General features: G+C 33.0%; 1 long non-coding RNA gene across 5 annotated transcripts in view; it reads right to left on the bottom strand.

The window, feature by feature from the left end:
- Nucleotides 1-27,010, bottom strand: part of LOC309842978 — a 294,904-nt gene that overhangs the window by 151,992 nt on the left and 115,902 nt on the right. For all 5 annotated transcript variants that reach the window (XR_014299888.1, XR_014299889.1, XR_014299890.1 and 2 more), the window contains exon 2: nt 5,248-5,314. This is a non-coding gene — a long non-coding RNA (uncharacterized lncRNA). The remainder of the gene's footprint in view (nt 1-5,247; nt 5,315-27,010) is intronic.

Raw genomic sequence — 27,010 nt, 5'->3', positions numbered from 1 at the left:
ACCAGTCTGCAAACTGTTTCACCACATTTTCTTATTTTCACTTTATTGGCTTAATTTAGGTCCTCATTATGTCTTATGAAACTATGTGGTGACCTCCTAATTTATGCCTTTGCCTCTACACACTTTCAATTCATTAGACTTACTGTGCTTACAGGAATTTTCAAAACAGAAAATCATATTTCATTATTCAAATGATCTCTTAGCAGCAGGGGTACAATATTAGCCACAGCCTAAACTCCAAATTCCTTTGATGAAATTACAAAGTATTCAGTGGTTTAGTTTCTGCCTTTGTCATTATCATATAACTGGCCCCACCTCATTCAACTCAAACTGCATGCTACTCCTCTGCCATTGCACACCTTTTTTTCTCTCTCCTGAAGTGAACGATTCAGTCTTAAGCACTTAAAAATCCTTGGCAGGCTTTGAAACCTAGTTCAAGTGACTTTTCCTCTGTAAAGCCTTCCTTGTCTATGTTGCAGATTTGAAATTATACTTTTCTTTGTCCAACACTATGTATGCTGAGCGTGTGTGTGTGTGTGTGTGTGTGTGTGCACGTGCATGTGTGTATCAGCACTTACCATGCCAGATTTTAATCATTATTTTTAAGCTAGCCAAGTGGTGACATTTAGTTTTGTATTTACAATGCCAGTTAAAAATAGATACTCAGATATCTTTGTTTCCTCAGTGGATGGCTGGCTGGCTGGCTGGCTGGATAAATGAATGATTACCCTACTTACAGACTATTCAAGCTCAGTTATTTATATTTTAGCATGTTATGTATTTCTTATGGTTATACAAAAACACATAAAACCAATGCAAAACTCAGAAAAGACACAATGCAAAAACTAAACCGATAAAGAATGATAAAGGATTCAGACAGATTTATTTGCCAGGATTCTTTGTTTTTCTTCTTAGATATGGAAGTTTGCCCTCAACAGTGCTGATTATTCAGTCTGTCAAGAACGCTTGAATTTGTGTATTTAATTAAAGAATTTCTGGATTATTTAATTAATCTAATTTTCCATTAGATTATCATTGTCCAGCATACATGACATAAAGGGCATAAAGTTTTGCATATCAAAACTAACTCAAGTTATATTATAATTTATTTTGTGTCATTCTTTTATAAGAACTCTAGCAAATGTAATTTCTGTGTCATTTTCTATAACTGATATAACCACATCACTTAGAACATAATGTGAGGGGTTAAATTTGTGCATAAATGTAGTATCATCAATTTATTTGTGGTTGCCCAAAGTGTCTTCTGTGATTTCAATTTGGACATGAAACAGCTAAGAAGCACTTAGTAATTTCTTTTACTTGAATTAAACACTTATATTTTCTAATTTATATTTTCTGTCTCTTATTTGTTCAGACAACAATTTAGAAATTTTGACAGGATCAAGGATAGAAAACATAAAAAATAGTCAAACTTATATTTGTTATTTGGTTGTATATTAATTCTAAATTTTGCCTTTTGTTCCATAAATGGTGGGTTCAGATTTATATCTGTGTATGTGGAAGTTCTGAAATCTTTCATGGACTCCATTAAATTTGATACTAATCATAATGACATAAATAGGTGATGATTAGGATGACAAAGATTATAATAGTAATAATTCTTTGTAATTCTTTACAAATAACACTATTGCATAGTTAGGTTAGGGACTATTAGATACTATTACACTCATGTCATTAACCAAAGAAGTACGTTTAGAAGTGACTTGACCAAATACACTCTCCCTGGAAGAGGCAGGTCACATACACAAGTCAAATTTAATATTCTTTCCACTACATATGGATGTGATTAATGAGACTATTTGATTACATTTGAATGTTACAGAAATGAAATTAATTTCCTAATAAGAATTTTTGAGGATATACATTTATAATTTTGAGGTAGTCTTTAGTATCGCTTTCTTCCTTGGAGGAGGAAAGAGAAAAAGCCCACCATTTTGAAGATAGCAGATATTCCCTCTTTAAAATAATTTTATCATTGAGCATTATCCATTAGGAGGACAATAATGTGGGTCCAGAGAAAGAAGCTATTTGTACGTATCATCGACTCTCCTAAATTTAAGAACACTTACTGCATTTCAAGGCAAATGGGCAATTTTCGCCAATTTGGGATTGGAATTATGGAAGGAATTATGAAAGTTAAGTTCTTTCCAAACAGCAGGAGATCATGACCATAAGATGCAGATGAGAGAGCAGAGATCCATGAACAATGAATATACAGAACAAGTTATTTAAAAATAACAACCTTGGGGCACCTGGGTGGCTCAGGGGGTTAAGCTTCTGCTTTTGGCTCAGGTCGTGATTTTAGGATCCTGGGAACGAGCCCGGGCATCCTGCTTTCTGCTCAGCAGGGAGCCTGCTTCCTCCTCTCTCTCTGCCTGCCTCTCTGCCTACTTGTGATCTCTTTCTGTCAAATAAATAAATAAAATCTTTAAGAAAACATAACAATCTTATTAGTGGTCTTACTGAATAAAAATTTAAAACTGAAATGTTTTGCAACAAACTAAGATCAGGCCAGTTTGTTTATACTAGAAAGAAAGAAATATATAAGTAGTGTAGAATATGAATAGCATTCTGAATATTAAGAGCCTATAACAAAAAATCTCTAAATTGATATTGCTTCATTTATAATGAAATATAATTTGTTAAAAGTTTCTCCCCCCAAGTACTTTCCTTGAGAAATTCCATTTTTTGATTGGGTATAATCCCCAACCAGCTACTACTAACATCAAAACAGAGAGATACCCTCTCTAAATCATGGGCTCCATTTCACTGCATAAAAAGTCAACAGTTTTTCAGTAGAGAAACCAGTAATGATCATACAGTTAAATAATAGCTCCCTACCTGCCAGATTACTGTGATTTTTGGCATCCTTGGCATACATTCTTAATTTGGCCAAACACTATTTCAGTTGCTGCCATGTCATTCCCAAAGGTATTCTTTGGCTTCTAAATTGATCTGACATCTGCAGTGTTTCCAGGAATGAGGTTTAAAAATACAACAGTGATTCTGTGGCAAGGTATACAGAGGCTTGGGAATTCAAATACACAGTTGTTTTTTTTGTTGTTGTTTTTTGTTTTATTTATTTATTTTTTCATTTGGGAGTTATAATACATCTCCTATCTATGACAAACTTTCATATTTGCTCTTGAGAAGCTTTAAAGCAAAGTATAAGTATATGATGAAAGTTCAAAGCACTACAGCCATGTTGGTAAAATTTTATGTAGCTAAAAACAGGATTTTTTAAAGAGCAGCTGTTAAGAACTATCCCTCCACATTGTGGTTAATTATAAATTTCACAGACTTATTCCTCTCAATTTAATCTCCCTAATCTCTCTCGATTTAACTTCAAACGTCTGGTTTTACATCACTTTCCCTAACTATAACCAGGATATTCATGTTTATGTCATCCTATCTTTTATAGACTTTATAAAGAACAAGTCTGATATTTATACTTTTTAGAAATCTGACTACATTCTGTTCAATTTTTTCCAATATTATTCTTCTAAATCTGAAAGTATTTTAAAGTATCCATTTTTTCCTTTTTAATTTTTGCTATTGTTATTTTATGGATTTCTAATCTCACTTAACTGCTATTTACCAAATTTTCTCTTCAGTATATTTTTGTCTCTTCTCTCAGTGTAACCATTTTTAATTCCTACAAAATTTTCAAAAACAAATATATCTTTCCTTCTCATTGAGGTTTTATTTCAAACAACTTAAAAAAGAAGATATTACCCTACTGTTACCTTAATTCTCTTCTAAGTGGGACAGTGTTGATTTAGATCAGCAATTCCAAAGGTCAATATGTCAAAAGGGGAGAAAAATATTTTCTAGGGCCAATTAACTTTAGGATTCATTTGATCAGACATGATTAAATAAGATTTTAACTGTAAAATTTTATAGAATAATAGACAAATAAAATTTATAAGTCTCTAATGAATTCTTCCAAACTAATTTGTCCAAAGAATCTCTTGCATCCAAGAATCCTATAAATCAGTATTTACCCAAACCAATTTAGGGAGAATGTGGGTTACATGTCAAGCACTTCAATATCATATTGTACATAAACTATCTCTGTTTCTTTGCCTTTTCTCTCTCATGTGTCCCTACCCTCCCAGGATACATACCTAATATACTGCAATTATTCTTCTAAGCATGGGAGATAGAGTGATAAAAGTATAGAAAGTTTACAGTTCCAAATAGGGGAGAAAAATTTAATATACAAGTTAGATAATTCAGTCAATGATGACTGCTATGCACAGAATAAAACAGTGGATGAAACTGAGGAACTAAGGTAGTTATTTAGATTGATTTTCAGATCTCTCTGAGAAGATGATATTTGGGTTGAGACCTGAATGAAAACAGAAAGCCCAGTGTGAAACTCAGAGGGCAGAGAGCTCCAAAGGGAAAAACATACGCAAAGCTTCAAGAGTGGAAATAAGTTGGCGTTTTCCTGGAACTTAGAGTATCCTAGTGCGGTTAGAGCAAAGTCAATGAGGAGGAGCGAGAGATAAGCAATAAGACTGGTGAGAGAGAGGCAGTGACCATATCATGTAGAGTCTTGTATGGAGCTTGGATTTTATTCTAAGTGCAATGAAAAGCCATTGGAGGATTTTAAGCAGAAGGGTACCATGGATTTTAAAAGATCACACTGTCTGCTGTGTGGAGAATGGCTAATTAGGGAGCAAAAGTAGAACCAGACAAACCATTAAATAGACTATTGCATTAGCTCAGATGAGCAAAGATATCTTGGAGTAGGGCAGTAGCAATGTAAATGAGATGTATTTTGGAAAGAAACAACAGGATTTGCTGATGAGTATGCTATGGGAGCTGAGAGAAAGACAATTAATGATAATTCCTAGGTTAGTATAATCAACAGAGTGGATGTGATGCTATTTATTGATATGAGAAAGACTGGAGGAGGAAGATGAGGACAACAGGAAGATGAGAGGAAATTATGTTTTGAGACCCCAGTGAAGGAATCAAATAAACACTAATATATATAGATTTGATGATAAGAGGGGAGATTATATATATATATATATTATATATATATATATTTAAAGATTGGAGAGTGTTTGCTATAGATAACATTAGAAGTTATGGGACTGGATAGATCACCTAGAGGGGTAAAGTTGACAGGAAAGAAGGGATTACTTAGGACCAAACCCTGGGAGAGACCTATATTTTGGTATTTTTAGTTTATAAATTATGTTTTTAAATTACCTGTGTCTTGAGAAGCGGGCATTTTCAGGAAGCTTCAGTATCCTCTGAGAATTTATAGGTCACAATTCTGGGGAAAACCAAAGAACCAAACTGTCAGATCAGGCCAAAATCAGATCTTGCAATCAGGTTCTCAATCAAAGGGGGCAAAGATCTGATGTCATATGACACTGAAGAAGTACAGCTGCAATATTCTATGCCCCCTTATTCTATAAAGAATTACCATTTATATTAAGGCATAACACTTGATATTCTGAGAACAAAACTGAAACATCATGAATACTGATCTAGGCAAGGAAATGCAGCAGTTATCCAGGTTGTGCACTAAGCAAAACTTTATGTTAAGAGATCTATTAGAATAGAAGCTTCATTGCCTCAGGCATTTAAGGACTTCTTTTGAAATGCTGCTACTATTGCAAAGCATACAATAATCAATACATTCCAATCTGAAAATTTATTTCAGCAGTTAAAATAATTTAAGAGAAATCCAGTAAATCCACAATAATGAAATTCACCAGCATAAAAATATCCATCTACATATCTGTATATCTATGTATTTGTCTATCTTTCTATCACTTAGTACACTGATATAATACTCCCAATTGATTATATTCTCCTCCAGATTTGAACTTTAAACAGCTCACACATCTTCAGAATGTTTTCTTTTTCATTTCTGAAGAAAACACTCTACTAGTGTTATTACATTGTTCCCAAGACAACAGAAAAAACAAGCATAATGAAGTGATTCTATTTGAATACTGCCTAAATTAGGATAGCTCATAGGGAAACTGAAGATTTTGTCATAAGAAAAAAGATCATAAATATTTAGTAAGTCATTAAGAAATTAATTACTAGATACATAATGGTATACATTATGGTGCTATATGTGTATCATACTAATATGCTTTTACTAGGAAATAACTAGTGGGTTGGGTAGTCAGCAGTTCCCATTTTATAAAATATGTGTAATCACATTCTGGCTTTGCACACTATAGATGATGATAGACGGTGCAGCCATAGCTTTGGGGATTTGCAAATGAAGAATGGATTTCTGGAACCAAGGAGTGTTTACAAATTGTAGCAGACTCTTATTTACAGCTTAAATCAGCTTTAGATTAGAAAACTTCAGTGGTAATCATTCTTTTGAACAATGACCTAACACAGTGGTGGTGAAAAGTAGCATAGTAGAGGAAAAGTAATAAAATGGAGAGTGAAAAGATCCGAATCATTGTAGTAGGTTGATGGAAAGGGGATCCAGTATCATCAATAACTGATCAGACTTGGTCTGAAGGCATAGCTCATTTGATAATTAGGTGCTGTGATGAAAAGATTTTTCTGCACAGAGTTGTATAAAGAGAAAAAAAAAAACTAAAACAAAACAAAAAAACAACAAAAAACCCCTTTTGTTAAATTTTATCAACATTTTCAAAGGACACACCATTGCATCACCTCCATCATTTCACTCTTACCAATTTTCCCCTCTTTAATGAAATGCATAATTATTCACTATATTACACCATTATTATCTAGAAAGAAAACATAAATTTAATCTTTGTGCTTATCTTTTTAAATCCTATCTACATTTAATTTAGTGTTTATAAACTGAATCAGATTTGCACATTTTAAAGATTTTATTAGGCATAGCAACATCGAAGGTTATTTAACATTGTGAGAAATAATAAACAATGGTCCTGTCCTCAAGCAGCTTGAAACTGGTTTAGAAAAAATAAAAATAATAATATTATGTGAAAATGTAGTCAGAGTAAGAATCATATTAGAGCTTAAATAAATATTTTAAATATAAATAATCATTAATATAACATGAAAGGTATAGAAAAGGTCAGAGTGATGTCAGCAAGATAATGGAATAGGACAATTTAACCTTCAACAGAAACACTGATACCCATAGAAAAGAATAAGTTTATGGGACTCCAGGGGTCCATTTGAGAGATTCAAACACTTCATTAGAGCAAACATCCAAGAATAGATGCAGGAAGAAGATAAGAAAAAAAAGTTTCAATTTATTTCTGTCACCCCTCACTGAATGTGGCACAGATCAATGGCAAGAGAGACCTCTTTGACCAATTATTTCTACCACAGGGGAAAGTGAATGCTAAGTGAGTGCCTGGCTTCCGCAGCCTCATAGGACCCTGAGCAGAAGGTACAATTCTACTATATAGCATAGTGCCCATAACTAATAATACTGTAGTTAATATTTAAAAGAGGGTAGAAGCTATATTGTGTCATCACACATGAACACACCAATCTTGTCTTTTCTCACCCAGTACATGGAGGGAAATAGAATGCCTCCATTATCTGGGGTAGTTTGCAATAGGGAGGAAAGGAGAGAACACTCCTAAACTCATTTTACAAGACCAGCATTATCCTGATACCAAAGCCAGTCAAGAGAAGAAAAGAAAAGAAGAAAAGGAAATAAAAGAATATTACAAGATAATATTATTGATAGATATCCAAAAATCCTCAACAATGCTGGCAAGTTGAAATTATCAGCACAGTAACAAGATCATAAACCTTGATCAAAAGGGATTTATCCCTGAGATCCAAGGATGATTCATCATTTGTAAATCAATAAATGTGGTACATTGCATTAACAGAATGAAGGTTAAAAATCTTATGATTAACTCTGTAGATGCAGGACATATGACAAAATTCAACACTTGTTCTTTGTAAAAACTCTCAGCAAGTTTGCTATAGAAGGGATATAACTCGACATAGTAACAACCATATACTAAAAGTCCACAGCTAACATCATAATCAACAGGGAAAAGCAGATGATTTTCCTCTAAGATCATAAACAGAATAAGGATACACACACTTGCCACTCCTCTTCAGCATACTCAAAGTATTCAAAGTACTCAAAGTCCTAGGCAAAGTAATTAGACAAGAAAAATAAATAGTTATCTACATTGGAAATTAAGATGCAAAATTATCAGTTTACAGATGCCATAGTTTTATATAGATAGAAAATCTTAAAGACTACTCTAGGAAACTGTTATAACTAATAAACAAGTTCCACAAATTTGTAGGATACAGAATCAACATACAAAAATCAGTCACATTGCTTTGCACTGACAACAAATTTCAAAAAAACAAATTAAGAAGACAATCCCATTTACAGTAGCATCAAAAGCATAAAATATTTAATAATAAATTTAACTGAGGAAGTGAGATATCTGTACATTAGAAATTACAAACCATTGATGAAGGACTTTGAAGAAGACACAGATAAATGGAAAGACATCTCGTGTTTATGGACTGAAAATATTAATATTGCTACAATATCCATACTATTGAAAGGGATCTATAGATTATTCAGTTCCTATCAAAATTCCAAAGGCATTTTTCAAAGAAATAGAAAAACAGTTTTAAAATTCAAAAGACCCTGAATAGCCATAGCAATCTTGAGAAAGAACAGAGCTAGACACATCACATTTCTTGATTTCAAATTATATTACAAAATAGATTATAATCCAAACAGGATTGTACTGGCATAAAAATAGACATAGACTTATGGAACAAAATGGAGACCTCAAAAAAATCACAAATAAATAGCCAATTGAATTTTCACAGGAGATCCATAAATACAAAAGGGGAAAGTATAGTCTCTTCAATAACTTTTGTGAGAAAACTGGACATTAACATGCAAATGAATGAAAGTGGACCCATATCTACCATACACAAAAAACAACTCCAGTGGATTAAAGACTTAAATGTAAGACCTGAAACTGTGAAACTTTTAGAAGAAAATAGAGAAACAGCTCCTTGAGATTGGTCTTGGCAATTTTTTGGCTATAACACTAAATCCCACCAACAAAAGCAAAAATAAAATGGGATTACACCAAACCAAAAAATTTCTGCACAGCCAAGGAAACTATCAACAAAATAAAAGGCAAACTATATAATGGGAAAACATATTTGCAAACCATATTACCTTATAATAGGTTAATATCTAATATATATGAAAATCACACATCTTTGGGGGAAAATAAAAACAAAAACCTGACTGAAAAATGGGTAAAGAATCTGAATAAACATGTAAAAACAAAAACAAAAACAAAAACAAAAAAAACAACCATGAAAATAGCCAACAAATGTAGGAAAAGATTTTCAATGTTAGTAACCACCAGAGAAATACAATTTGAAACTACAATGAGATATTACCTCACATCTTTTGGAATAGCCACTATTAAAAAAAAAATTGGTAAGTATTGGTGAGGATGTGAGGAAACGTAAATCATTGCAACCATTATGGAAAAATAATACAGAAGTTTATAAACATAAATATGATATAACAATTTCATTTTTGAGTATTTATGCAAAGAACTAAAATCAGAATCTTGAATAGATTCTTGATCTTCAAGAGAATCTTGAAGCACACTCCCATGTTCATTGCAGCATTATTCATAATAGCCAAGACATCAAAACAACTTAACTTAAGCCAAGGCATGGAAACAACTTATGAATGAAGAGAAAAAAATGTAATCCATCTTTTAATTGATATATAGAGAGATATAGATATGTTTATATTTACATGGATTTACATATAGATATGTTTATATTTACATGGATTTAAATTTATATATTTATATGGGATATCACTTAGTATTATAAAAGGAAATCTGAAAAAAAAAAAAGAGAAGGAAATCTGTCATTTGCAACAATGTGGATGGACCTGTAGGACATCATGAAATTGAAATAAACCACACCCCAAAAGACAAGTGCTATATGATATCACTTATATGTAGAGTCTAAAGTAGTCAAACTCAGAAACCGAGAGTAGATTTTGGTTCTTAGGGGCAATGGGAGGAGAAAATGAGATGACTATCAAAAGGCACAGTGTTTCAGTTATTCAAGATAAATAAATTTTGGAGATCTATTATATGGTTTGCCTAAAACTGACAATACTGTATTTTTTTGTTGAAGAGAGAGTAGAAGCTACATTGTATTCTACACACACACACACACACACACACACACACCCATACAGGCACAAACAATAAAAGTAAGAAAGGGGAAAGGAGGAAAGTTTGGGAGGGCGGATATGTCCATGGCCTTATGGTGGTGATAGTTTCTTAGATGTACATTTATGCCTAAACACATCGAGTTGTATACATTAAATATGAACATCTTCCTACATGTCAAGTATACCTTAATAAGGTTGTAAAAAAATGAAAGCAAAAATCTTGATGTATTTCACTCATTTAGAAATGCCTGGGTAGAAAATGGCTACATAAAAAAACTCTGCTCACTTCCAGGTCTAACACAAATTCTAAGACTTTTGTTGTCCATGTTTCTGGTTTTTTCCCCTTAGGATGCATCCAGTAGAATAGATGAAGAAAAAGGAAATCCCACCAAGAAAAAGCTTTCAACAAATTCATCTATAATTCTATTGATAGAAACATCAGATTAGTTAAATTCAATCTGTATGCATTTTGTGTTCAATATGTGTAAGGCACAATGCTAGCTATTTTTTCTTATTAATAAGGTTCTAAATACATTTTCTTATTTCACTAACTCATAGGATCAACCAAATATAGACTGTTGGAACTGTGAAAAATAGTAGGCTGCCAGACTGACTTAATCCAGAAAGGTCATTTATTTGTTACTCTCTATGAAAATGTTCAGACTATTTTGCATACCAAACAGCTGTGAATTGGAAAGATTTATTAATTCCACAGAAACAGGGGTTAAAATGTGAACATATTACAAATTGAAGCTCACCATCATTTTCTATGAAGGTATATAGTCAGAGTATCTGTAGTTTGCAAATTAAGCACTGGTCTGAAGGCTCAAGATTTTCTCATTAAAAGAAAAACTGTAAAAGTATGAGAATATTTAAATTTATATAAAAAGAGCCCTAATCTCACTCTCCTAACTTTTTTTATATTTTTGCATACAAAACCATAAATAAGCTTCATCTTAGGAATTGAAATAACAGTGTATATGCTATTAACAATAAACCCCTGGGGATAAAAATATATGTTTATAAAAAATAAAAAATTTAAAAAAAAAGACACCAATATTTCTATTTGTCTTTAATATCTGCTCACAATCTGTCAAAATGGTAGCAGTCTGCCACATGCGGCTATTGAGATTGGAAAAGTGGTTAGTCCAAATTGAAATACGTTGTAAAAATAAAATTTGCAACAGATTTCAAAGACTTAGTGGCAAACAAACATACCTTCAATTGTGGCAAACAAAGAATGGGAAAACTTTAATTGATAAGGCTTTTATATTAACTATAGATTGAAATAATATTCTGGATATTTTAGTTAAATAAAATATATTACCAAAATTAATTTTACCTTTTTTTTTAAACTTTTATAAGGTGACTACTAGAAAAATTTAAAAGTACATTTGTAGTTCACACAATATTTTATTTGAACAGCACTGGACTATGCAAAATTTGTGTTTTGCTTTTAATGCTCAAGTAATATTCCTATATATTAAGTCATGGCAGAATTATGCATTTAGACATTCTAACATTCTGGCTGCTTCCAGCAAGTTTTTCCAGTCTTGGTAATGCCACAATAAACAACTTAAGTGTTTATAGCCTTCAATTTCTTTTAAATTATTTAATGAGAATAGAATATATACATATATATGATATATATAGAAATATACCCAGCTAAATGCCATTGTTACAGGTCTTATTACATGTAAGTATAATGAACTTTATGAGAGGGTTATATACATTTGTAGTGTTAATGGTACTAAATTAGTACACAAGGTTTACTGAAACCATTCTAGAATTAGTTGTTATATGCTTAAAAATTGCTACTTTAATGAATATAAAATGCATTCTCAAGGTTACTTCAATTTGTATTTTTAGTTTTTACAGAAAATGATTATATATTTATATTTATTAATGCATTTTCTTCAAATTGGCTCTTCTTATTCTTTGCCTATTTATTTGAAATTTTATATGAATCTGACTTGTATAAATGTGAAGGAAATGCTTCCATTTGAATAGAAGTGGTAAGGATATGGACGAGATTTGACAATTATTGAATGCCTACTCTATTCCAACTACTGTTGAGTAATTTTACATATTTACTTTGCATTTAATCTTCATGCTTATCTCAAACATAGGTATTTAATCCCATTCAAGTAACTGAAATAAAGAGGTTTCATAAGTTTACTGAGAAGCACAGATCTATTTAAGAAAAGTCCTAAGCAGATCATCTTTAAAGCCTGTATTCTTTATACCATAAAACTTTTACATTTGATGTAATTGAACATTTGATGTAACTATTTTCTATTTTTTCTGCTATTTTGTTATTTTAAAATAAATGAAGTTTCTCTTAAACTTGTAATATTTTTGAGGAACTTTCTAATGTGGTAAAAGGTTTAGGGAAAAATTTTTGAAAAAGCAGAAAATAGAGGTAAAAAACTAGATTTTGAAAAAAGACTATGAGAAAAAACAAGTTACAATTAAATTTGGAAAATTCTACTATGTAGGCATTTTTAGAAAGATTATATAGCATTTATTTAGCAAATATTAACTGCATATAGGAGTAATCCAGGTGCTGGAGAGATGAGGCAGAATGCCTCCTTACCAAAGTGATTTATTCAAGTGACAAATAACTATACAATAAGAGGAAAACACATGCTGCCTAAATGTCACAGGATGATTCTCTCTCTCTCTCTCTCTCTCTCTCTTTCTCTCTGACACACACACACACACACAACATAATCTCAGTAGATGAGGAGAAATTTATTTAGAAACCAAGGTAGAAAAAGATATTTCAGGTAAAGGAACTACATGAACAAGTAAAGGACTAGACATATTTGAAAAATGCTGAAAAATCCCAGTTTTATTGATGCTTAAATTACTGGGTTAGAGGGGAAGGGATGTGTTAGACAGATCTTGGTTACCATTTATTGAACACCCCCTGTGTTCCCAACACTGGGATCGTGTTTTGCATATATTTTCTCTAATTCTCACATGTTTTATTATTACATTTAAAGACGGAGATTCTGTACTTCAAAGAAATAAATACCTTAAGTTTACACACAACTAGTTAATTGTGCGTGAGGTGCTAACCAAGTCTGTCTACACAGGATTCTACTTTTTAAATATGACTCTAGTTTATGAGAGGGCCTTTTAGATATTATGATGTATTGGGGGGACAAATTACATTTAAATTAAGATTAATATTTTAAGAAGACAAACCAAGTTAATGATGCTGTTTGTGGCCTGAACACTTGGGTAGTACAGGGCCATTTAGAAGGGGAAATGATTTCCCAACTGTGGGAAATCTGACCAGAATCCATGAGGTTCCCAACCAAGACAATGAATGAAAGAACGGAAAGGGCGGCGAGGCTGGGGGTGTTTCGAATCTCCGTAGAGTTGGAATGAATAATACTCAGAGACTACCTAGAAGAGAATTTTTTTTAAACAAAGCCAATTAAATAACATATAATGCATTATTATTTCAGAGGTAGAGGTTAGTTTTCACTAGTTCACACCCAGTGTTCACTACATCCTGTGTCCTCCTTAATGTCTATCCTACAGTTATCCCATCTCTCCACCTCCTTCCTCTATCCCTTCCCACCCTCCAAAAAATAATAAATAAATAAGTTAGTAAAGGTCAGATGCCACAGAGAAATTGCAGACTAATTATAATAAAGAAGCTATGGAATTTAACAATTAAATCATAACTTCGATCATCTTGAGGAAAATTTATTATGTCAAATGTTTGCATGGATAAAATTCATATTTAAGTTATTTCTACCTAAAATAATAATAATAGTAATAATATTCCTTACATGCCATTTTACAATTTGCAAATATAGCTATTGATACACTTTTTAAAAAAAGATTTTATTTATTTATTTGACAGAGAGATAGAGAGCACAAGTAAGTAGAGAGACAGGCAGAGGGAGAGAGAGAAGCAGACTCTCTGCTGAGCAGGGAGCCTGATGCAGGCCTCAATCCCAGGACCCTGGAATCATGACCTGAGCAGAAGGCAACTGCTTAACCAATTGAGCCACCCAGGAGCCCCTCTACTGATATACTCTTGTTTGAAGAATAATCATTATATTCTTGGTAATTTTCAGGCAGATTGGAAGGAAGTTACAGAAAAATCTAAGCCTTAAAGCCAGGTTCTCTAACTCCAGACCTGACACTCTTTCAAATTCATCTGAAAAAAGAGTGTCTCTTTTAATTCAACTGAACCCCCAGTTATTTTGGACAGCAAGTGAGATGCTGATGTTCAGCAGAATAAACTCAGTATTTGACATCTGGGATTGAATAAATCCTGGACCTGCCACACACAAGCTGTGTGAGCCTCGTTGCCTCATCTGAACCAGAGGATAATAATACCCTTCCTTGAGTATGGCTGTGAAAATTAAACTTGAACATGTGATAAGGAACTGTCACTAAATAAACGTTTTCCTCTTTAAGTTCTGTAAAATAAATGCTGTATTCATTCTTATTTTAAAATATGACAAGATGTTACTAATAACATCTTAAATTAGTTAACCAAGTGAAATAAATATTTCTAAAACACTGAGTTTTTTTTTAATAATCAAAGAAATGTTCACAATCAGAAAATATCTTATTATCTGGTCTCTGTAATTGTGCAATAGGCAATCATGTATAGAAATGGGTATTTCACATTTTAAATCTCATTTTTAAAATAATTTGAAATAAGTTGCTGCAGTTGCTAAGTATTCAATAAGTTGCTAAAGCTTTCAACATTTTTTCCCATTACAAGTACATTTTGCAGGAAAACTTGTAAGCATTTTCCTATAGATGGAAATGATTATATTTTCATTTTCAGTATCTTGTATAGAAGAAACCATTTATGAAGCAATGATTTTATAGGAATATTTAGAACTTTTAGTTATAGTGTTGACTAGTAGAAATGGAAAGAGCTAAAATCAATGATTATATTCTAACTTTGCTCCCAAATAGTTGTGTGACTTCTGACAAATTACCAAGTTTTCTTTCACAGGTTTTCTCAGATGAAAATAATAGCTAAAATGTACTAAATATAATGTTCTAAGCATTTTAATTTACATGTATTAAATCACTTAATGCTCTGAAGAGATATGTGAGGCAGCATTTTCTGGATGTGAAAACTGAAATACATAGAAGCTTTGTTTAATTCACAGTGCCAATAAATACTAGGCCAGGATGAAAATCCAGGAATTCTGACATTGGAGTTTATGCCTGTGATCATTGCTGTAGTATCCTCTGGAATAGCTGAAGCCATAGAACTCTAGGCTCTAGAAGAGCATCTAGAGATCATTATCAGTAACCTTTATAATTTTATGCAAAATTATAAAGGATTGTACACAATATCCTTGTACAAATATTTTGTACACAGGATATTTATACACAAGGATATTGATACATGGAGAAGTTACATGATGTGTCAGATTAGATCACAATTAGATCTGGACTGATAGCCCAGCTCCCCCAACTTTCTAAATACCTGTTTTACTATATATTTCCTTGAACCCTCTCTTCTGAGCATAAAATGATAATTTTATAGAACTAGTTTAGTATGGGTTAATCTTATAATTGTGGCTAAGTGGCACAGATTATTATTATTTTTAAAGATTTTATTTATTTATCTGTCAAGAGAAAAAGAGCATGGTGGAGCAGCAGGCAGAGGGAGAAGCAGGCTTCCCACTGAGCAGAGAGCCCGATGCAGAACTCAATCCAATGACCCTAGGAACATGACCTGAGCCAAAGGAGATGCTTAACCTACTGAGCCACCCACGTGTCCCTGCACAAATTATTATTAATAATTATTGTGTACTTGGACATATTGTGTCAAATATTTTGTATTTTGACAGTGAAGTGTCATGGAATGGGTCTCAGACATTTCTGGTCCAAAATTGTTCCAGTTATCTTAATAGTTCAGTTCTTCATGGAATTCGTCAGATTTTGAAGTTCAATCAGGTAGTCAACAAGAAACTATTCTTATAGAATAGTGCTCCTCTAGATTTCCTGGTCGCCCCTGCAATTATGTTGCTCATGTGACTGCTGATATAATACACACAGAAGAGCTATAAAAAACACACTGTTCTCACCATTTAGAATACCCCACCAATCCTTATGGTCCACTCTTCCACCATGGTGGCCTTGGAAGCCATGTTCCTTCAAGAGCATGACTAAAAGATGGAAACAGGTTAAATCCATGAGTCAATGCTTAGAGGAGAGACACCACCAGAGATACTTGCCATGACAGAAAAAGCCTCAGTGAGAATAAATATTTAAAGTATTAAGCCATTGGTATATTGAGTTTTATTTGATTCTTCAGCATACTCTAACCTATCCTAAGCAATACATATATTGGTTTTGGAAATGGAACATGACAATGGTGAAAATTCTACAATTTGTGGTAATTAGTTTAGCAAATGAATCACAAGGAGAGAGAGAGAGAGATGGTAACTTGAAAATCTGTCCGTATCTTCCCCAATGCTCTCTAAGGTCAGACTTCTAAATTCTAACATTTCTATCATTTCTGCTACAGGAAGTTATGGTGGAGTATTCACTTAGATAGATAATTAAATTCTGAAAAGTATTTATAAATCCCTATAAAATGGAGATTAAAAAAGTTATTTCTCAAGGTTGAGAAGGATAAATGACAGAGAGTGTTTCAAAGCACTTCACACTAGTTGATATTTAGATGGTCCTGAAGAGCATGAATAAAAAGTAGAGAGAAAATCTGAGAAGGAAATTGTAAGATGAAATATACTTTACTCTGGAAAATATAAGATACTTCTAACATATATTCAAGTTTCAGTAATATGAAATCAGCTAATGAAATCAGTATTTTTCATTATAATTTTAACTGCAATTTCTATAATTAAGATGAAAAAGTAAAGTTTTAAAAACCTGTCATGCACTTAATTGCTCATTCGTAACATATACATAATAAAGTATATTGTTATGTATGTTCAAAAAACGTATTTTGGAAAACACAAGATCTAAATTCAAATTAGTTTACTGCCTAAATTATACTCAGTAATTTAACCATATTAACCTTCAATATTTCATCTAGACAATGCATATTAAAAAATCACTCCAATTATTACTTAATATTTTTAAAAACATATTAATTACTTTGTTTATTTTCTGGATCAAAGAAGTGATAAAGTATCAATAGCTATTGCATTATTGCAACAAAAACTTCTATAATGATTATCATCACCATCTTTATACATGCTCAGTATCTCTCACCAAAGATAACAGCCCTCAGATATGGACTCAACAGGATCCTTACCTTAAATTTAAAACAATGGAGTTACCACAAAGACATGTGTAATACTGAGATATTTCCCTCACAATTATAAAATCATTCCATTTTTCAGTGGGATAATTCACTTGTCTGAAAAGGATTTCAAAAATTTAAATGATTGTATTTCTTCTTTTAAAGATTGTATTTATTAATTTGAGAGAGCACATGAGAGAGCCAGAAGCAGACTCTCTGCTGAGCAGGAAGCCCAAAATGGGGCTCAGTCCCAGTACCAGGAGATCATGACCTGAGCCAAAGCCCGATGCTTAACCTGAGCCACGCAGGCACCCCTAAAGGATTTTAAAAGGGCTTTAAAAATGATTTAAAGACCTGGTGTATTGCAAAAAAAAAATCAGTTGTGTCATTATTTTCATTCAACATTAATATGAAGAGTAAATAGACTGTTTATCTAAAAAGGTGAATGTAATTTTTACAATTAAACAAAAGAACCTCACCTTTAATATCCAATGGAATCTCAGATAGCATTATCTATCAGCCATTACCTGCATTATTCTGTCTTCTCCAATTAAAATTTTACATTTTTAAATGTGAAATCTTTGTGACATTCAATAAGGTTGCAGTTCCATTCTGTATGCAGTCTTGGCAGATTGTCACCTATTTTCCTGAATGAGCTTTCATTAATTTGAAGCATGAGGTTGGTAATCTGTTAGTTTTTTCACAATGCAGCTGAAAACCCTTTTGGCTCAATTTGTGACACCTTTCACAGAGATTTTTCCTTTGGAGGCCCCTCAAAATTCTTAACTGGCCTCATTATTTCATTTAAAAGTTTTGTGGGATATTTTTAAAAGTTCTCAGAAACCTCATGAGTTGACAGAGGATAATCTCACAATACCTAAGCAGTACTAGACAGCAGGGAAAGAATGCTGGGCAGGGAGCACTTTGCAACAGACTGAATAGTGAGTTTCCACAGTTCCTTTTCTACTCAGAAGAACTTCTGAATGACCTGAATATAAGCTCCGGCCTCCTGACTTCATGAAACACAGTTTATACTGGATCAAACCAAATGTTTTTAGAGAATGTATCTGTTTATGAGTATGAGTGGTTAATTTTTCATTTTTTCTCAAAAGTGAGTATATTTGTCCATATTTTAAATGTAAAAATAGTTGTGATGAAAAAGAAAACATTCCTCTCTAGACATTAGATTTTTAATCATATGAATGCATAATTAGTCAGAGCAAAGGTGTACAAACCATCTTTAAAAAGCAGAAAGGATCTGAGGTTGCAAGACCTGATTCTATCTTGACCAAATACATTAAAATACATAGAGAAAGCATTTGGTTTTAAGAAAGAAAATTAGCTAGACATGAAATAAATCTAAAATCATTGAGCCTTACTACATTCTAGGAAGTATTCTAAATTCTTTATATTAGCTTTCATTTAATCCTCACACGACAATGCTATACTTACTATGTCAGTGGTGGGCCAGGTTATCTGAATCTGTTGTCATTAGACATTCTTTTCTTCTAGTGCAATCCATTTGTTCAGAATCCATACTTTCCAGGCAGTTATTAATTCAGTTTTCCTACTTATAAGGATATAGCTCAGTATGTTGAAATAAGTATTTTGATAGGTTTGATAAGTATTTCTTGTTATAAATTTATAAAGTACCATTTTGAATTCATACACAATTGCTTATAATAAGAAAATTTTCATCGAAAGGTAACAGAATACCAGATCAACAGTGGCTTACAACATAGGAGTTAATTTTTTTCTCATAACCAGAAAAGTGTAGATAGCCAGCTGCTGCTGTTAGTTTTAGGCTTGCAAATGCTAGGACCAGACTCCCAGACTCCTCATGATCACAAGATTGTTAACCTCAGCTCAAGGAATCATGTTAGTATTCAAAGCAAGAATTAAGATGAAGGATAGATGTCCCTAATATTTTGATATTTTAAAAGGGAAGAGAAGCTTTCCTAGACATTCCTTAGCAGACATTGGCCAGAGCTCTTTAACATGTCCACCCCTACCAATAAAAAGATTGGAAAAATGAAGTTTCTATCTTTCACCTTATAAAGGATATATAGCAGTGAAGAGAAAACAGAAGCTCGTTTGAAAATGGTGTGTTACCCAGCAGAGTAACTCTCATAAAAGGAGAATGCCTCTAGGGTTATTGACACATTTGGGTTCTAAGTCTGTAAGCTGAATAGCTAGGCTCCATGGATGATAGATGCACCAAGGTGAAGGAAAGTATCAGTGAAAGACAGCAAGGCCACTTTCTTCTGGCATCACTTCTACAATATTTACCATTCATTTTGAAATTTCTAAAATTATAATTGAAAATTTCCAAGTAACCAATTGGCAACACAATAAAGACCAGTCTTATATTTCTGTCTTATATTTCTATATTTCCATCTGTCTTATAAATAACATTATAATGTTTTACCACATTCATTTCTCCATATCCATGTATCTGTGATCTCAGAGTGGTTTCCTAAGAATAGAACACACCAAAACTCTTGTCAAGTCCAGTACTCATAAGGCACCATGACCAATGAGGATTTTATTTACACAAACATTTGTGAGTCCTGTGGGAAAGGCAGTAGGTCCTACAGTTGATGAATCACACCAGCAGAACTGCAGGAAAAAAACAATGACTCTCAATTACTGTGGCAGAAAAAGACTGGGAAAGAAACCCAACTTGAGATAGAGAGCCCAGATGTATGGTCTGACAATGTGGGTGGGTGCCAGGGAGAACAAATGATTCTGAGAATAGAAGTGGGTAAGCATAAAATCTGTGGTCTGACATATTCAGTTTCCTAGAAACTAGAGAATTGTGATCAGTTTAAAGAACCAATGAAATGAAAATGCTCTGTGAATCAATACCATTCTGTTCTTCTTCATTCTATTTGCAAACCAGGGTTTTCAAGTTGCTAGAAAATAGTAGGCACTTAATAAATATTTAATATGTGTACACACACACACACACACACACACACACACCCCAGTTCTCTTAAACCCAAAGTTCAAAGAAGCCCATTGGGTGGTCTCTTGAATCTATGAATAATTAACTTTCTACAGTCCTGAGACATGCTCAGGCAAGGAAAGTGAAAGATGTGCTAGGGTACTGTCAATAGGAGCAACAGTTAGACTGAGGGTAAAAGCTTTCAGTCTATGGGGTGGGTTTTAGGACCTGGAGAAGAGAAGACAAGGTATTTGTAGCATAGTGGTTAAGAACAGAGGCTTTGGATATAAATATGATTAGTTTTAATCTAGGTTCTTCCAGTAATTTGGGATCTTGGTCAAGTAATCTTGTCATGGACATAGAGAGGCTCTGCCCAAATACACTGTCAAGGAGGGATTTGCTGCCCCGATATAGGAAGTACTGTTGGCAGAAAGTCTGTAGCTGTTAGCACTTAAAGGATGTTTGAGCTGCAGACCCACTTCTCACAAGGTCACACCTTTCCTGGAGGCCACATGAATTAACTGTTGGAGGCAGGGCTATAAACATGGAGCTATTTTACCTTCAGCCCAACCTGGACAATTCTGAACAAGGTCAGTTTTACTCTAGAGATCCCTGTGAGGTCTGCTGAGACTGTCCGGCCTGCATCAAAGCTGAACCTCTTTTTTTGCCTGATTTTTCTTCTTTTTTCTCTCTTTCACAAATGTCAATTTGGGGAACCATTTCTAATATACAACTTGCACCCTAAATTTTGTCTCAGAGTCTGCTTCCTGGAAATCTTAACCTGTAATATATCTTACCCAGGGATGCTTAGTTCTCCTCATTTGAAAAATGAAGATTGGTAACAAAACCAATCTCCTTTTTTGGGGGCCTTATATTTTCTTAATTACAAAATATAAGGCTCCATGAAAGAGACCTCCAAACTAGTTAGGTTTGAGAAAGTATGCAAAAGTAAATTACATAAAATAAAGTTAGTCTAATATCACATAAGTAAATTGCTCTATGTTTAACTTGACATAGATGACATAGTGATATATCAAATGCATGCATTTATTTTGTTTTAATAATCTCAAATATTAATGTTTCCTTTTATTTTTCTTGGCATTTAGGTCCAGGAATTGTTTTCAGGATTATATTACAATGATATAAATTATTGCTAAATTTTTCTTCCAGAATTACATTTTTAGGTGAAAATAGTCTCTTTATTGCAGTATTTTCCAGTAACTACTTTATTACAGGACCCCTCTTTACTATCTTTTTAAAATTTCAGTACATAATATATTGCAAATGTTTAATAAGAACACATTTTTCTTTTCAAACATTCTATGAACTAATTTTAGATGTTTGTGATTTACAAAATATTTCTATTTGTTGAAAGAGACACAAAGGTCTTTTAGATAATTTAAAAGAGTGGTATTCCAGATTCTGGGAAGCAAACTGTAATTACTACCAGTGTTACTGCAATTCTTTTTATCAAGTATCACCATAAGTAGACAAATTTAAAGGTAAATTCATCAGTGAATTAATGTAACTATCATCAAGAAAAAAGACTACCTTTAGTGCATTTAAAAACCTCATTCCCCGAGCTAGGAGACATATAAAGAATGTGAATTATATTAATAGATTCAGAATATATAGTATAATCTGAAAGATTGACATATTGAATAAATGAAAAGGAGACATAAGCTCAAATGAAAAACTATAGTCAGTATAATGACAAATCTTCAAACAAATAAACAAATACAAGAACTTATTATTTATAAAATACCATGCCAAGCACTTCAGAGAATACAAGATAAGTAAGTTTGCAATTTAGTATGCAATGAAGAAATGTACACAAAAATCAGGAAATTGTAAGTATAAAAAATGAAGGATATGTTAAGCATAAAAAATACTGAAATGTGCTAATGGGGATCAAGAGAGGGAAACATCACACGTGTTTGGATGAAAAATTCAGAAAAGAATAGGAAAATACCTTTCATAAATGGCATTTATGATTTCAACCTTTTAGATTTAGATCAACCAGGTTGATCCTGCTCAGGGTTACACAAAAGAAATGTCTGGGAACAGAAAATAGTGAAATTAAAAATTCAGAGTATATTTAAAGAAGTAGATGGAGATGAATGCAGAAGAAATAATTAGGTGGTAAATTATTATTGAATAAATACATACATGCATATAAATGTCTTATATTTCTAAATTTAAAAATTTATCCTTTTTCAATAAATATGTGCAAGTTGGCTTGACTGTACACACAGACATACTTAAAACAAGAAAACAAGGAATGTAAAATGATTTTTTTAGACTCATCTTCCAATATCATTTAGGAGACATATTACTAAAGCGGATGGAGATGGAAAAGGTGAATTCCCAAAATACAAAAAGAATAATCCTTCACATTCATCCTGTCTGCTTCATCCTATTTAAGCCTGTAATACTCCTTGCAAATTTGTGTGCTTGCAATTTTGAAAGCTCAGCCTCTCTCTGAGGCCTCAAATTCAGGTCAAGCTGTTGTGATCCTTCTAGAGATTTTGTAACCTTCCCATCCACTAAACACTAGAATCCCACAGAAATGTGACTCCTACAGCTAAAACAAAATGAGCATCTGCATCATTTTTATCATGTTTCCGTCTACTATCATCTTTTCAATCTTATTTTTCCTGTTGTCAATCTATCTTCTACCTAGTAACTTCTTTCCTTGACATCTATTATGTTCTTCAAGCCCCACATCATACTCTCACTGGCAAGAATATCACACAACACCTCTCTATCTTCAAAATCTCAAATTAGGTGGTTACTTTCCATTATTATAAACCATTTACCTTTTCTTTCTTTCAGGTTCACTGAACTTTATTTTTATTCCCAGTATGAATTCCTCTCACCCAACCCTGCCAATTTATTCAGTTCTTTGATCTCTAATTATAATTCACTAGAACTCATCATGACTTTTGTCTCCGTTACTACATCCATCCCTAGAGTTTATTGCCTTTTCTCTGCTTCCAGGTCATGAATTATTGTTGGTTAAAGATTTAAATGCATGAAGCCAAATTCTCCTTAAAAAAGGCATGGTATTCATCTTTTACTGGGAACTCACCATTGCAAAACATTATTTAATTCACACATTTCTTTTCATCCCCTAACATATTCCCAAGAAAGCAATACCAAAATTTGCACATCCCCATATCTTTTTAAATCCCCAAATCACACATACTTTAATAGCAACTCCCAGCATGAACTTCCTCAGATAATATCCTCCCAAACTCAACAAATTACTTTTATCATATTTATCTCTTACTCTATCATTTGGTCTCAGAGAAAGAGGTCTCAGAGAAATCTCTTTTCTGAATTTCAGTCCCCACATCTGTATTTTAAAATGCTTGCCTTAGTGTGCCTGGGTGGTTTAGTCAGTTAAGCATCTGCCTTTGGCTCAGGTCATGATCTCAGGGTCCTGGGATCAAGCCCCACATCAGACTCCCTGCTCGGTAGGGAGTCTGCTTCTCCTTCTCCCTTTGCTCCTGTCCCTGCTTCTGCACTTTCTTTCTCTCTCAAATAAATAAAATCTTTTTAAAAAGTTAAAAAATAAAATGCTTGACTTGGGGCACCTCAGTGGCCCAGCTGGTTGAGCATTTGACTCTTGATTTTGGGTTCATGATCTCGGGGTCTTGAGATCTAGCCCCTCCCCAGTGAGTACCACATGGGGCTCTGTGCTCAGTAAAGCATCTGCTTCTCTCCCTCTCCTTCTGCCCCTCCCCAGCCCCTCAAATAAAAATAAATCTTAAAAAAAAATAAAATGCTTGTCTTACCATACACTTAGCCCCCTCCTTGCCAATGTATATTCCCTCAAGCTGAGGTCTACCAGAATATTCCACTACAAACCCTATCAAGACAAAAAATCTAATTCATCACCTTGGTCACCTGTCTTTTATTTAGTTAATATAGTCAACCAGTCTTAATGTTTAGATCATTGTTTCATTTGCCCTCACATCAGTTGTCAAGTTCTTTAAAATCTTGCACAGGATATATATTTTCATCCTGTCTCACCTCTTTTTAGTACTGCTGCCACCAGCATTAAAAAATGAGGGACTGGTGTGATATGTTGACTTCACTGGTGCAGAAACCTCTTAATTAGTTTGATTCTGCTCTTATTTGTCTTTCATATATTATTTCCATGTTAGTTTTTTGAAAAAAAAAAAAAAGCACTACTACATTGTTTGTTTTGTTGACAGCACATCATTTGCCAAATAGTCTCAATTCATGAGTCCATCACTTAAAATTCTCCTGAACTGATCACCTGTATTTTTACAATTTTACATTATTCCTCAAAATGAGCTTTATGCTCTACACAAACCGAATTCACTACTCAGATACACTCTTGAAATGTAACAAGAAAAAGACAAGAAAAGAAAAGTACTGGGTGGACCAAATTCAGGTGAGGGGGCTGATGAGATACTCAGCACTGGAAGGCAAAAATAGGAAATTTTCTGTGTAAAATTCTCAATTTAGTGTTTTGTGCCAGCTACTTTCATTTTATTATAATCTCTTCCTTTTAATCTCCATTTGGCTTATTCACCTACAAGTATATGTACATGTACTTTAAATCTCAAGTTACTTTTCTATTAACCAGTCAATTGTGCCCTTTTAGGTTTTAATTTTTTAAATATAGATTTTATTTTCTTATTTGAGAATGCAAAAGAGATCACAGAGGAAGAGGGAGGGGGGAAAGCAGACTTGCTGCTGAGAGGAAAGCCCAAATTGGGGCTCTATCCCTGGACCCTTAGATCATGACTGGAGCCGAAGGCAGATGTTTAGTAGGTTTTAATTCTCATAAATCCAATTATAGTATTTGTTATCACTGACCAACTCTTCATTTTTGAAAAAGATCTTTTTGCTTAACTATGTGTTTTTAGAATTCCTTTTACCTAGAGAGTCATTATCTTTCTGACCCTTAATTATACATTCTCTCCTCACTAACCTCCCAAATGTGAAACTCAAAGAAAAAGTGTTGTTTTTTCTCTACATTTCTTCTCTTGTTGATTTAATCCTAATTAATGGCTATAGATTTATAATGCTAAAATATACTTATCTTTGACTTCTCATCTGAGTTTTTGTAATATATCTCCAACATCTTTCAAAATATTGGTATTGAATATCTCATTTCTTGTATCTAGAACTTAATTTAAAAAGCCTTCCATCCTAGCTTTCCAACTGTTATTTTTTTGTTTTTCCTATAGTACCACCTTGGAATACCTATTCTCTAGGATTCTCTGCACATGTCAGGGTCATAACTAAATTGGAATATGAATTCCATGGAATAGGCATATAATCCTTCTCCAAGGAATGAAAGAACAAGTTAATAGGCTGCCAAAAACTCTATTCTCAAATCAAAACTGCAGGAAACTGAGGACAGAGTGGTAAAAACACCTTAACATCAAAAAGAGGGGGTATAATAATAATATTAAATGCGAAAGAGGAAAAAGTTTCCATGTAAATTCAATGTAATCTCTATATTTATTTCAGACATCTTTTAATGTTATTAAAACAAGGCTTCAAACAATAAGAAATGTCAACTTTTCTTCTACACATTGAAAGCTTATAGTCTTTGTACCCTGACTTCCCCAATCCTCACAATGTATAATTTATACTATTTTCTTTTTTCTTTTTATTTTTTAATATTTTACTTATTTATTTGAGAGAGAGAGAACATGAGAGGGGGGAAGATCAGAGTGAAAAGCAGACTCACAATGGAGCTGGGAGCCTGATGAGGGACTCGATCCCAGGACTCTGGGATCATGACCTGAGCCAAAGGCAGTCACTTAACCAACTGAGCCATCCAGACACCAGCAATTTGTGCTATTTTCAAATCAGTTAGAGGATATAGGAGAATTTAGTGATAGCTTTTATCCACATTCTGCTTATACTTTTTTTTTTTTTTTGCTTATACTTTTTAATGAAATTCTTTGATTTTGGAGGTTGTACTGTTGTAAAGAGTAAACTGCATTTGTAAAAATAGCTACTTCCAGGTTCTGTTACTAACATTCAAAATTCAACATAAAGGCAAGCAGAGGAGATACAAAGGAAGGAGAATAGAAAAGACCTTCTGAATTGTTTGGAAGAGACATGAGACCTATTGGATGATATCTAGGGGGATATTTAGCATTTAATGAGGAAGGTAGATATTGAATAATAGTTACAAGATAGTATAGAAACTAAGAAAAGTGTTAATTTAGAAAGAGATACAAGCATATTTAGGAATAAAAGAGTAAGAATAAATAACTACTGCTACCAGTGAAAGAAATAATTATAGCAATGAACCTCAAAGAATGTGGCAAAGAATACATTTTGAAATATATATATATGAAGATACTTCCTTTAGAAAAGAGGAGAGATATAGGATTCAGAATCATAAAGGGAAGTATAAGTTACATTCAGAATCATCGAGTAACTTATGTAGAAGGTTACTCATTGCAAAAAGATATATGCCAAAACAATTGTTACAAAAGATAATAGCATGTAACTGGGTTTCATTTCTGATTCCAATAATACAAATTCTAGGTATTCCAAATAACTA

The sequence above is a fragment of the Mustela nivalis genome, assembly GCF_964662115.1.
Source record: "Mustela nivalis genome assembly, chromosome: 1".
NCBI classification, from domain to species: Eukaryota; Metazoa; Chordata; class Mammalia; order Carnivora; family Mustelidae; genus Mustela; species Mustela nivalis.
The sequence above is the reverse complement of the archived record's forward strand: the minus strand, read 5'-3'. Positions and strand labels throughout refer to the sequence as shown.